The 12,531-nt window shown below is 43.2% G+C and overlaps 1 protein-coding gene across 1 annotated transcript in view; it reads right to left on the bottom strand.

The window, feature by feature from the left end:
- The window catches only part of LOC149458734 (VPS35 endosomal protein-sorting factor-like), a 71,855-nt gene that overhangs the window by 14,575 nt on the left and 44,749 nt on the right, over nt 1-12,531 (bottom strand). The gene's annotated exons all lie outside the window — the stretch shown is intronic.

The following is a 12,531-nucleotide window of genomic DNA, read 5'->3' as shown; positions in this document are numbered from 1 at the left end:
CAAAATAGATGGGTGGAGATCGAATTAAGTTATATCTACCCAATCCACACGTGTTCATTACTACGCCCCTTTCATTACACACCACCTCTCTCTCCCCCCCTTCCTCCATTGCTTGAGTCTATGAAATTTACCCTCAAGATCTGGTCAACTTGTGTGAAATCTCAGCAATTACTGTCCATGTGTACTCTACTGTTGAACATTTTGTATAATCCAGAGCTCCCAGATAGTCTGTCCTACTCACAGATGAACCATTGGGCATTTAATGGAAGATGCCAACTCCACCATCTGATTAATCCGGTTTCGCACAGAATTTCATCATTTGAGGAGCTTAGGGCGTGGAAATCCACAATACCTGTGTTGGCCTGGTACACTTACTTGCAGTTTCGTCACTTCTTCCACTCCCTGAATTCCTCCTTAACGTTAGATCGCCCTACAGACTTTGAGAGGCTATTAAGGGTCCCACCCAGCATCATCTTATCACCTCTCTATATGAACTGCTTCTCAATAAGGAGTCTATGGTTAAGAGGCCACACCGTTATATGAGGAGATGGGAGGATGAACTCCAATGTTCAATTTCTTTGAAGTGTTGGCAGGTGACTTTCTGCTACCAAAAACTCTCGCTGTGTTGTATACAAAGAAAAAACTTATATAAAGTGTTGATGCATTGGTATAAGACCCCTGTAGTACTCCATGCAATTAATCCAAATCTGTCTGATAAGTGCTGGAGATGCATGGGAGGAGTAGGTACACTGGTGCATATTTTTTGGTTTTGTCCACAGATTGCAGACTATTGGGCCATGGTTCAAACGGTTTTGGAACAAGTACTTAATGTTGTCCTGCCCCTAGACCTGTTACATTATCTTTTGGGCTTACCCTTTAGGGGTATCCTTAAACAATCTAAAAGGTTGGGAGTACATATTCTGACAGCCGCTAGAAGGGCGATACCACGATTCTGGAAATCAGCAGATGTCCCCACGGAAAATCACCTTTTAAGAGCAATCTCTTAAAATTAGGGAAATTGAGTACCTTATAGCCCTAGTGGGTGAACATTCAGGTAATTTTTACACTATATGGGGGACATGGGATCACTCTCCCTTTGATAAGCTTCCTTCCTTCACCCCTCCTCTTATATAGTCCAGACACTTTTTCAAGCAGTATGCCTTTGGCAAAACAATGTAGTCTAATGCTGTGCAGGTTTATGTTGATTCATGTTTTCGAATTCTGCAGATTAACATGCTGTTCACTTATGTTCATATCTTTTCTGATTTTGTTTTCTTCTATGCCAACGACAGACTCCTTTCATTGCAACGTTTACACAAAGTGTTATTGTTGTAACTGTGTTCTATTTTTAAAAAAAAAACTTAAATTTACAAGTTTCAAAGAAAAAAACCCACTTTGCATACAAACAGGTCTAAAATACTTACGGGCATTAAAGCTACAGTACAGGACCGCAGCTCTGGAGTTTCCCATATTGAAAAAGCTGAACAATGTCTATGTAGCACATAACGATTTAAATAGATTCACATAGTGACCATGCATCTGAGATACAGAGAATCAACACTAAATAGACAGACCTAGAAGACAGGTCACAATGGAACAACATCAAACTCAGAGACATATCTGAAACCGTAACTTAGCCACTCTTACAGGATTACTTGCACCAACTTCCATCTGAACTGATTCCAGATGCGAAGGACTATGAACTTTTTATTGACAGGACACATGTTCCTAAACCAGATTATCTATCAGATTCGATTACATGTAACGTATTGGCTAGCATCCACAAAATAGAGAAAGCAATGAGAGCCGTCAGGAATAATCCTTCACTCTCAGCAAAATATTCTGGTGTGTCCCTGTTTTTGGGCTTATTGCAAACCACTATACAACAAATCGGAAAAAGTCTTACTATAACCAAAGCTCTCACAAACCACAAGATTATCTACAAATGGGGAAACTGAACTAAAAACTAATTGTCAATAGTAATTGCTCTCCTTTGTAAGCGATATATGTTAGCACAATGGTGATTGTTTCTATTAATGTAAGGGGTCTCAACAGCCCATTCAAGCAACATGCCCTTCAAAGAGAACTTAAAACCTCGAAAAGAAATATATTGTTTGTTGAAGAAACACATTTCGCGAAACTAAAATGGTCGACTTTCCTTCAAAAGCTTCCCTTATTTTTTACAGCCTGTTCTCATAAGAAAAAGGCAGGAGTTCTCATTGCTATAGGATCCTTCTCAACGTTCCAACTCCTCTCTAAAATAGCCGATGAACATGGTCATTATCTCATTCTAATCTGTAAACTTACACAGGTAGTAAACCGCAGAGGAAAAAAAAAAACCCTGCAAGGTAATGTCATAATATGCTAGTATGCATTGCATACTAGCACATTATGTAAGACTTACATTAAAACAAAGGCCTCCGCCGCTATAGAGGCTTCCATCTTCACCTGTTTTCCTTCAGGGTTTGCAAGCTCCAGCTGTCTGACTGGCCGAGCCACAAGGGCGTCATGCGCGTGGAAGTCCCGTGCAATGGCACAGCACTCTGACGGAACAGCACGGGTATGCCATTCCTTCAGGGAGCATGCGCGGCCTCTTAAATCGAGTGGATTTCTCCTAAACTGTGCATTTTCTGGAGATTTTCATTTTACTTACGGGCAAGTTTCTTTTATTTATTTATTTTTTTAATTTAAATATTTATTCATTTTCCATATAAAATACATTTTCCATCATAACTCTCTTATAACATACAAAATCAACGAATTAACGAATTATATCCCTTACTATCTTTGTTTCCATTCCCTCCCCCCCCCCCCATACACCTATCCCCACCCACCCTCCAATCTAAAACCCACCCACTCTGCATTTCTCCATTACATCTTGTCCTATGTAAGGGGGTACTTTCTCATATCCTACTCTATTCCTTCATATTTCACCTTAGGCGCAAAAGATTCCCACTTTCCCCATCTCCTGTAATATAACGCCATCTTGTCTTCTTGCATATAATACAGTTTCTCCATCCTACTTATCTGAATCACTCTCTCCACCCAATCCTCTTCTCTCGGCACCTCAGAACTATGCCAAAACGTAGGTATCAGACCCTTTGCCGCATTCAGACAGTACCAAATAATCGAATCCTTGTATTTGTTCACTGATAGCTCTGTACTATGCAACAGACACAACTCTGGATCCAATCCTATCTTTATCCCCGAAACTATCTCAATTAGATGAACCACTGTCTTCCAAAAACCTTGCATCTTTGGGCACTCCCACCATATGTGATATAATGTACCTATCCCTCCACACCCCCGCCAACACTCTGGTGTATTCTCCCCACACATCTTATATTCAACATTCGGTGCAATGTGCCATCTTGTTAAACACATAGTTTACCTCCACCTCTCTCATGCTTACATTCTCATGTGTTAATCTATATATTTTCCTCTGTTTTTCTTCATCTATCTCTATTCCCAATTCCCTTTCCCATTTTCCTATATACATTGGTTTTGTGTGTGTGTGTCTAACTCAATGAGAATCTTATAAACTTTTGCCGTGCCCCGTTTCCCATTTCCACGTGATTCCATCAACCTCTCAAACAAATTCCATTCCTTTCTCAATCTCAACGGACTCCCAACAAAGTGTTTCAATTGATGATATCTCCACTCGTCTATCTTACTGAAAAGCTCCCTTTTGTCCTTTTTCAAATCCTTAAGTGTTCTCAATTTCTGCCCTTCCATAATATCCCTCAGTTGAATATCCTCCTTTTTAAACCATTTTCTTGTGCTCTGCTCCCTACCTGGAGGGAAATACTCAGTGTTCCTCAGTGACATCAATTGTGAATTAAAATCCCATTTCATAAACTTGTGCAATTTATCCCAAACCTTTAAAACATTTAATGTATAAACACTCGTGGTATCTTGTAATCCTCTATATTGTGCTGGTGCCCATATGACTTTACTCAAGTTAACTCCGCTTAATTCATTTTCAATCTTAACCCATCTTTTCCCCTCTGGATTGTGTGTCCAGTCAAATTCTTGCTAAAACCACTGCTCTATAATACCTCTTAAAATCCAGCACTCCCAATCCTCCCCTCTCTTTATTTCTACTCATCAGCTCATAAGCTATTCTGGGTTTTTTATTTTTCCATATATATCTTGTCAACATCTTTTTAATTACCTTGAAAAAGACCTCCAGAAGTTCAACTGGGATCATCTGGAATTTATATAGGATTTTAGGTACAATTACCATTTTTATCAGGTTTATGCGCCCTATCCAAGACGGGTTACCTCCACCCAATTTTTTTAGTTCCTCCTTAATCTCGTTTAAAAGTGAGATATAATTTGATTTATACAAGCTCGTATATGTAGCAGTGAGTTTAATCCCTAGATATTTTATTTCTCTATCCTTCCAAAGGGAATTCTTTTTGTACTTTTTCTTTTTCACTATTTGGAAGATTTATATTTAAGATCTCAGTTTTTGTTGGGTTGATTTTCAAGTTTGATAGCTCCCCATAATCCTTAAAGCTCTTCATTAAATTTGGGAGTGTTATCCTAGGATTTCCCACATAGAACAGCAGGTCGTCAGCAAAGGCTGCCACTTTATGTTCCATTCCTCCTATCTGTAATCCTTTTATGTCCGTATTTTTCCTAATTGTTGCCAATAAAGGTTCCAATGATAATACAAACAACAATGGGAACAGTGGGCATCCCTGTCTTGTTCCATTTAACATCCCGATAGGTTCCGACTTCTCTCCATTAACAAAAATAACCGCGGATGGCTCGCTATACAATTTTCCTATCCACTCTCTCATTCTACCTCCCAATCCTAAAATCTCCAGAGTGTCCATCATAAAACTCCAATCTACTCTATCGAATGCCTTTTCGGCATCGATTGAAAGCACTACTGCCGGAGTTTTTCCCTTCCTAGCTTTCTGGATAAGCAACAGGGTTCTCAACCCATTGTCTCTACCCTCCCTCCCTGGTACAAATCCTACCTGGTCCCCCTGTATCCATTCTGGCATTAAATCTTTCAACCTATTTGCCAAAACCGTTGCATATATTTTAGTGTCTATGTTCAAAAGTGAGATTGGTCTATAGCTAGAGCACTGAGAAGCATCTTTCCCCTCCTTTTGAATTTCTTCTCCTTTTGAACCACATGGGCCTTTAAGGATTCTCGCCTTATCTCCATCTCCCCACCCGGGGCGTTCATATATTTCTTCAATTTAGGTATTAACAATTCACTATATTTTTTATAGTACCTCGCAGTATAACCATCTGGGCCTGGGCTTTTCCCCGTCATGGTATTTTTTAATGCTATTTTTATTTCCTCTTGCGTAATTTCTGAATCCAGGAAATTCAGTTGTTCTTCACTTAGCTTCAGTAGTCCTGCATTATTTAGATATACCCTTCTTTTTTCTCTACTCGTATCTCCACTTTTATTTACTGAATCCTGGGAATATTATACAGCTTATTATAATATTCTTTAAACACCTTGGCGATCTCTTTAGTAGAATAAACCATTTCTCCCCTGGGGTTTCTTATTTTTTCTATACAATTCCTGTTTTTCTTTTTCCTCAAGGCTCTCATTAAATATTTTCCTGGTCTATACCGCTCACTTGCCACTTTATTGAAGACTCTTCTCTCCTCTTCCATCAAAATCTCTAGTTCTTCTTTCTTTTTTGTTATCTTCTGTGTTATCTCTTTTCTTATGCTATTTTTATGTATCTGCTCCAGGTCAAATATTTCTTTTAACAACCCAGTAAGTTTCTCTCTTCTCTTCCTTTTCTTTTTTTGCCCCGGACGCGATCAATATACCTCTTATGTAGGCCTTATGGGACTCCCATACCGTAGCCACCGACACTTCCCCTGTCTCATTCTGCTGGAAGAATCTTTTGATCTCTTCCCTAATCCTCTGGTCGATCTCCTGATCCAGAAGAGCCTCGTTCAACTTCCATCCTATACCTCCTGTCAACCTCTTCCCCCATCCCAATTTCATTATAACAGGGGCATGATCTAAGAGAGTCATTGCTTTAATTTCAACTTTAGCCACCCTCTCGATAAGTTGATGGTCAACCAATATATAGTCCAATCTCGAGTACATCTCATGTACATTAGAGAAGAAAGTATAGTCTCTTTCCTTTCCATGTATTATTCTCCAAATATCCACCAGATGGGACTCATACATCACCTTCTTTAAAATTCTCAGAGACCTACTTCCCTCTCGCTGTACAGCAGAGGTCGGATCAATTTGTGGATCCATGCAGAAATTCAAATCCCCTGCCACTATCAAACATCCCTTTTTAAAGGCCATCAGTTTTCTCAAAATACCTTTCAGATATACCTCCGGTCTCTTATTTGGGCAATAAATATTTGCAATTGTACATTCCATCTCTTGCAATCTACCTTCCAAAAACAAAAATCTCCCCTCAGGATCTATTTCTCTCTCCTCCAACTCCCACCTTATGTTTTTTACAAACTATTGCTACTCCCTTAGCTCTCTTAGTTGGAGAATCTGCATAAAACCATGTTGGATAATTTCTAGAATTCAGCTTGATATTTGACTTAATCTCAAAATGTGTCTCCTGCAAAAAGACCACCGAAGCTTCTCTATGTTGCAACTCTTTGAATAGCTTAAATCTCTTCCCAGGACAATTCAACCCATTCACATTATATGTTATAAACCGTAAATCTTCCATACTTCTTGTATCCCCTTTTTTCTGCTCAATTTCCTCTTTTCCACCCTTAATTCTCTTATACTTCCCTTCCATATGCAGAGTGTTAACTTTAATACCTCCTCCCCGTTCCCTCCTCCCCTCCCACCCCCTTTGCTCCCTTCCCATCCCACTCCCCTCCTCACTCCTCCCAGTACCCTCCCTCCCATCACCTCTTCCCCCCCCTCCCCTCCCCCCCCCCCAACCCATCCCCCTCCCCCCACCTCACCCCTCCCTTTTTTAGGCTTGCAATTTGCCTATTAATCTTTTAGGGGGCCAAACCCACCATAGGTTTACCACCTTGGAGTTGAACTCTACCTATGAATGGCCTCCCCTACTTCCCACCCCCCCAGATACCCCTAATCTAATATATTCAGTGCGGTTCCAACAAGTCTTAAGACCCCAAAAGGAGCTATCTCATGAGGAAAAAAGGAGAGAGGGATAGATGAGGGAGGAGAAAAACCTCCCCAATTATCCTTCAACTATCTATTCAGTCCTGTAAACTTTCACCGTACCCATAAAAAAGGTTTTCAAAAGAAACACCACAGGGATGAAGAGGTCAAGAGGGGGAAAAGAAAAAAAAAAAAAACGCACATCCCCCCACTCCTCACTTCCCCCTTTTAACAGTCTGCCAATCCTCCTTTCCCTCAACTCCTATTACTTCCTCTTCCTCCCACCCAGTAATCTCCACTCTATGCAAGTCCAGTCTATCGCAGAAGTCTCAAGTCCTCAGGGTATCTCAAGTAAGCTGTAACTCCATTCTTCCATCCGATTAAACACACTGCAGTACCCCATCTATAGTGTACATTCTGTTCTCTCATCTGTTCCAAACGGGGGTTTTAAAGATCTCTTTCTCCACAGTCTCAGTTGATAGGTCCGCAAAGATCTGAATGCTTATTTCTCCATACTCAATAGTTGTTCTTCCTTTGATCTTTCTCCAAATCTCTTCCTTATCCCCATACTTGTACAATTGAACAATTATATCTCTTGGTTTTTCCTTCTCATTACCTTGGTACAACTTTCCTGTTCTAAAAACTCCTTCCAATTTAACTGGCTCGGTTTCAGGTTTGTCCATTATGGAGTTTAAGATTTTACCCACCAAATCTTGCATTTCTTCCCCTTTAAAAATTTCTGGAATTCCTCGTATCCTATGGTTACTCCTCCTCTCTCTGTTCTCTTGTACTTCCATCTTATACAGCTATTTTTTCTGAGTTTTCCTAATGGAAATTATCTTTTTTCTAGATCTATAATATTTTGGGCCCGATTTTTAACTTTACCCTCCGTATCCTCCATTCTCAACAAATGCTCCAAATCTTTCTTTATAGTTGTCATTTCTCGCTTTATAGCTTTTTCCAGATTTTTTAAACATTTCTGCCATTTCTTTTTTATTCGGTACTTGTAAATCACTTTCCGGATCTTTCCTCTCTATATTTTCAAAAATTTTTTGGCTGCTATTCAGTCCCAGTGATAGTCTAGAGCTGTTTTACAGGCTAAATTCCATTTCCCCTTCTTCACTTCCTCCTTGGGACCTTTCTGGGGTCACATTTCCCTGAGACGTGTATTTTTTAATCGTACCCGTTTGGGACCCTTTAAGCCCACTTCCTTTAGCGCTTTTACTCGTCATATCTTCTGTGGTTTTATTTTTTCCAAACCAAACCGGGGGGGGGGGGACTTTTTTTATTTATTTTCTCCCTCCCCCCTCCTTTCCCTTAAATATATGTTAGGAAGTCAATGTTAATCTGTTAGTTATCCGTTATCACTTTCCTTTCCTTTTCTTCTAGGGCCATTTAGCTCCTTTTCTTCTTCCACTCCTTCATATCCCCCTAGGAATCCCCCCTTTCTCCCATGCAGAGTGTTTTAACTTCTACCCCACAGTCCAGACCATTATACAGTTACCCAGGGTCATTTTCACTCACCCTCCTTCGATCACTTCTACTGTGAGCTTGCCCCAGTCTAAAATTGTCCGTTTTTCTCTTGGGGGGGATTCCTTCAGGGTCTCCTCTTGTCTTGTGTGGCCCTCTGTCGGGTGATGGCTAGATGCTGTTCCGACTGGACTTCGGGTTAGGGATTAGACCAGCGTCTCCCTCTCTTCCCTGGACGCCGGCCGGCTTCTCCCCTTCCCAGTACTCCTTCGCGGCTGACCCCGTGGTCACGCCGCGCCTCTCCGTCACCTTGGCAACCCCGGCTGCTCCTTCCCAGCTCACTGCGGGCAAGTCTCTTGAAATCCAGGGGCTCGCTCCCCCTCCGTCTCTCCGTGCACAGGACTGTCCCACAAGAGGAGCAGGCCACCCACAGGAAACTCCACCCATGTGCTGGAGGGAGCGAACCGGCGCCCTCCCTTTCACTTCGGACGGCGACCGGCTTTTCCCCTACCCAGCACTCCTCCGCGGCTGCGACGTGGTCTCGCCGCGTCTTCTCCCAGCAGCCCCGCCCTTCAAGTCGGACTTCCTCCTGCAGGCCTCCTGCGAGCTCCGCTGTCAAGGCCCGTTTTCTCCCCGCCGTTCTCAGGACCGCCGACTCCCCTCTGGTCCCCACCACTCTCAGGTAGGTCCCCGATTAAGATCTCTGCAGGCATCTAGTGCGGTGTAGAGGTCTCGGAGAGCACCCGCTCTGTGCTCTCCTATGCCGCCATAGATAGTCTCCGCCCTCCCGTAAAGGGGCTGTGTTGATCAAGTCGGGTAAGTTTCTTTTATAAGTTTAGGTGTAGGAAAAAGTTTGGAGTGTTGGCGTGTTGCTCTGGGGGTTCTTTCACATTGTACGGTTGCCCTCCCCTCATTCTGGCACTACTTGGGGACATCCCTGCTTTGTTAAGATTAAAGAAGCCGCTGTGTATGTCAATGAATTTAATATAAAATGTGATTTTTTTTTTTTATGCGCGCCGTAAAATCCCCTTTTCGAAGTTAATTGATGGACACAGCACCCATCCCTATAGGGAGATCTCTCCTTTGACACTGCTTGTGACGGACTAGAGACCTATAGCAGAGAGAGGGTTTATGCCCAGAGAAGACTGCTCATAAAAGGTGCCAAGTTTTTTTTTTTTTTTTTACTGCCTAGTGTCCTACTCCTGTAGGTGGGGCTATAAAACCCTGCTTCGTTAAGGTTAAAGAAGTCGCTGTGTAAAATCCGTGAACTCCGAGAAAGGGATTTTGAGGAAAGTACAAAAAAAATCTAAATTTTCTAAAAGGTGCTATTGACACAAAATTTTCACTAAGTCAGTTGCAATCCATACATACAAAGAAACCAAAACAAATAAGTTCAGAAATTAACTTGTCTAATGCAATTGAATCACACAGGGGATAAAAAAAAAAAAAAAAGTATTGAACATGCAAAACTGAAATTTATTTAACACTTCATACAAAATCCTTTGTTGGTAATGGACAGCTTCAAGACTCCTATATGGAGAAACTAGTCACATGCATTGCTCAGGTATGTTTTTGGCCCATTCTTCCACACATTCTTCAAATCTTGAAGGTTCTGTGGGCCTCTTCTGTGAACTCTAATCTTTAGTTCTTTCCATAGATTTTCTATTGGGTTCAAGTCAGATAATTGGCTGAGCCATTCTAGCAGATTTATTTTCTCTTTCTTTGAAACCAATTGAGTTTCCTTGACTTTGTGTTTTGGGATCATTGTCTTGCTGAAATGTCCTCCCTCGTTTCATCTGCATCATCCTGGTAGATGGAAGCAGATTTTTATCAAGAATGTCTTGGTACATATTTCCATTAATCTGTATTTCAAATATGTGAAATTTGCCAATATTTCAAATTATATGAAATTTGCCAGTACCAAAGAGCAATGCCACGACTTGATAATGCACATCCCCGATGGCAAAACAAAGGAACTGCTGATGCCCCTCACAAAAGGGGATGTGCAGGTAAGCGTTCTTGATGACCAGGAAATCTCCCCGGCGGAGGCAGGCCACCACTGAGCAAATAGATTTTACCTTGAACTTGTAAGGTTCTTGATGTCATCCAGGGTAGTGTCAAAAAGCCAGTCGCCCAGAAAGGGCAGGTCTGCCGACCAACACTTGAACACAAAGGAACCACCGGAGCACAACAGCTGAGATGAACAGTTTGGAAGGAAGAGGAGCTACATCAACAAGGGCGGCGTCACAAATGTACTTTAAGCCCTGGAACAAATGGTCCGCCAGCTCCACATATGCTTGGGGCAAAAGACTAAGTCAAACCACGTCGTAGAGCCTTGGCCCATTCTGTCAGTGTCTGGGAGACCATGGCCGTAGTTAACAGCCTAAGTGCCAATCCGGCAACAGTGAACATCGAACAGGCCACCACCTCTGCCCTGAGATGTGCAGGGTCCATAAAGGAGAGGGGATTTCTCCACAGGAATCCACATGGTCTTGTTAAGCCTGGAGATGGGAGGATCAACAACTGGAGAGATGTAAAGTTCTTCAGCAGGGTCGCCTCTTTTGTGCTTCCCAAACACTTTGCAGTGCCTTATCCCTTTGGAGCACGCGTCCTTTAAAAGGGACGTAATTGCTAAGGCCATCTCCCGACACCTTGGGAGACTGGTCGGGTCCGGGAAAACTCGAAGCCGTACCCCTGGGACACGATATTTTTGATGAAAGCATTTGAAGTCGCTTCCTCCAATATTGAGAAGACCCCAAGCCTCCCCCCCACCGGGAGGTGTGCGTCATTGACTCTCAGATGGCCGCTCCAGAGGTCTGAAGAGCACTCCTTTATCCCTGTTTCTCTGGACACCATAACTTCTTTTCTGGTCTGTTCCCCATTTCTTTGGGTTTGTGAAAGGACGAAAACTCCTTCTGACTGGTTGCTTATCACTTTTTGACAGGAAAGCCTTCTTATCTGCCGTTCTAGCCAGCACTGAATCCTGATCTGGGCGGAAGAGCAGGTCCCCATGAAGCGGGATGCCGCATAATTTTACCTTAAAAGCTGAGTCTCCCGACCAGGTTTTGAGCCAGATGGTTCTTCTAGCCGAGTTGATCAATGCTTTGGCCCCTGAAAGATTCAGCCAGAGAGTCGGCCACGTATTTCACAGCTTTTAGAAGGACCAGGAATTAATCCAAAAGCTCCCTCCTGGAGGTCCCTGCTTCGACATGATTCCTCAGCTGTTCCAACCAGCACTCCAAGTTACTTGCCACCATCATAGAGGGGGGACACTCAACCTACAAAACCAAAAGCCCCAAGTCATCCCTCCAGCTGTGGAGTCACCTCTGTGACACAGCAGCAGGCTTCACCAGGGAAGGCAACAACCAAAAGTGCAAAACACAAAGAGAACCCACTGTAAGGATGAAGGGCACCACTGGGTTAGGCTGGTGCATGAGGCACCTGCTTCCGCCACTGCTGCTTGACCCTCTGATTCCTCCATACTGCAGAAAGCGCAGCTTGCTGAGGTCTTTTTAAATTCCCACCTGTCACCAGCACTGGTGACCCAGAACCGCATGCACCAGCCGACCTGCACCCTCAGGTTGCATTGCAGTGACAGGAAGCAGTGCCGCCATGCCCCCGCCGGAAGTAAGGCCCTCACAGCGCAGCAGGCCTCCGGAGGCTGCCCAAGGCTTCCCAAAGCCCGGACCCCAGGAGACCCGCTCCCTGAGGGAGAGGGATACAGCGGGACCATCCAGCTGATCAATGCTCCCCTGAGCAAAAAAGGGGAGAAGGGCGCTGGAACCCACCCCCCTTCCCCCTCATCAGAGGATAGAGCTGTGTTGGTCAAAGCAAGACATCTGGGAGGCAAGGACCGACGCACACCCCCACTGGAGAGAGCGTAGCCCCCCTCCATGATACAGGTTCCCTGCAGCACTTCCACCATGGCAGAAGAAACACCATAACAGAGGCCATGGTTGGAC

This window comes from Staurois parvus, unplaced genomic scaffold, assembly GCF_062004578.1.
Source record: "Staurois parvus isolate SC_StPar_1 unplaced genomic scaffold, SC_StPar_1.0 ptg000278l, whole genome shotgun sequence".
NCBI classification, from domain to species: domain Eukaryota; kingdom Metazoa; phylum Chordata; class Amphibia; order Anura; family Ranidae; genus Staurois; species Staurois parvus.
Note: the sequence above shows the minus strand (reverse complement) of the source record. Positions and strands in the feature narration are given on the sequence as shown.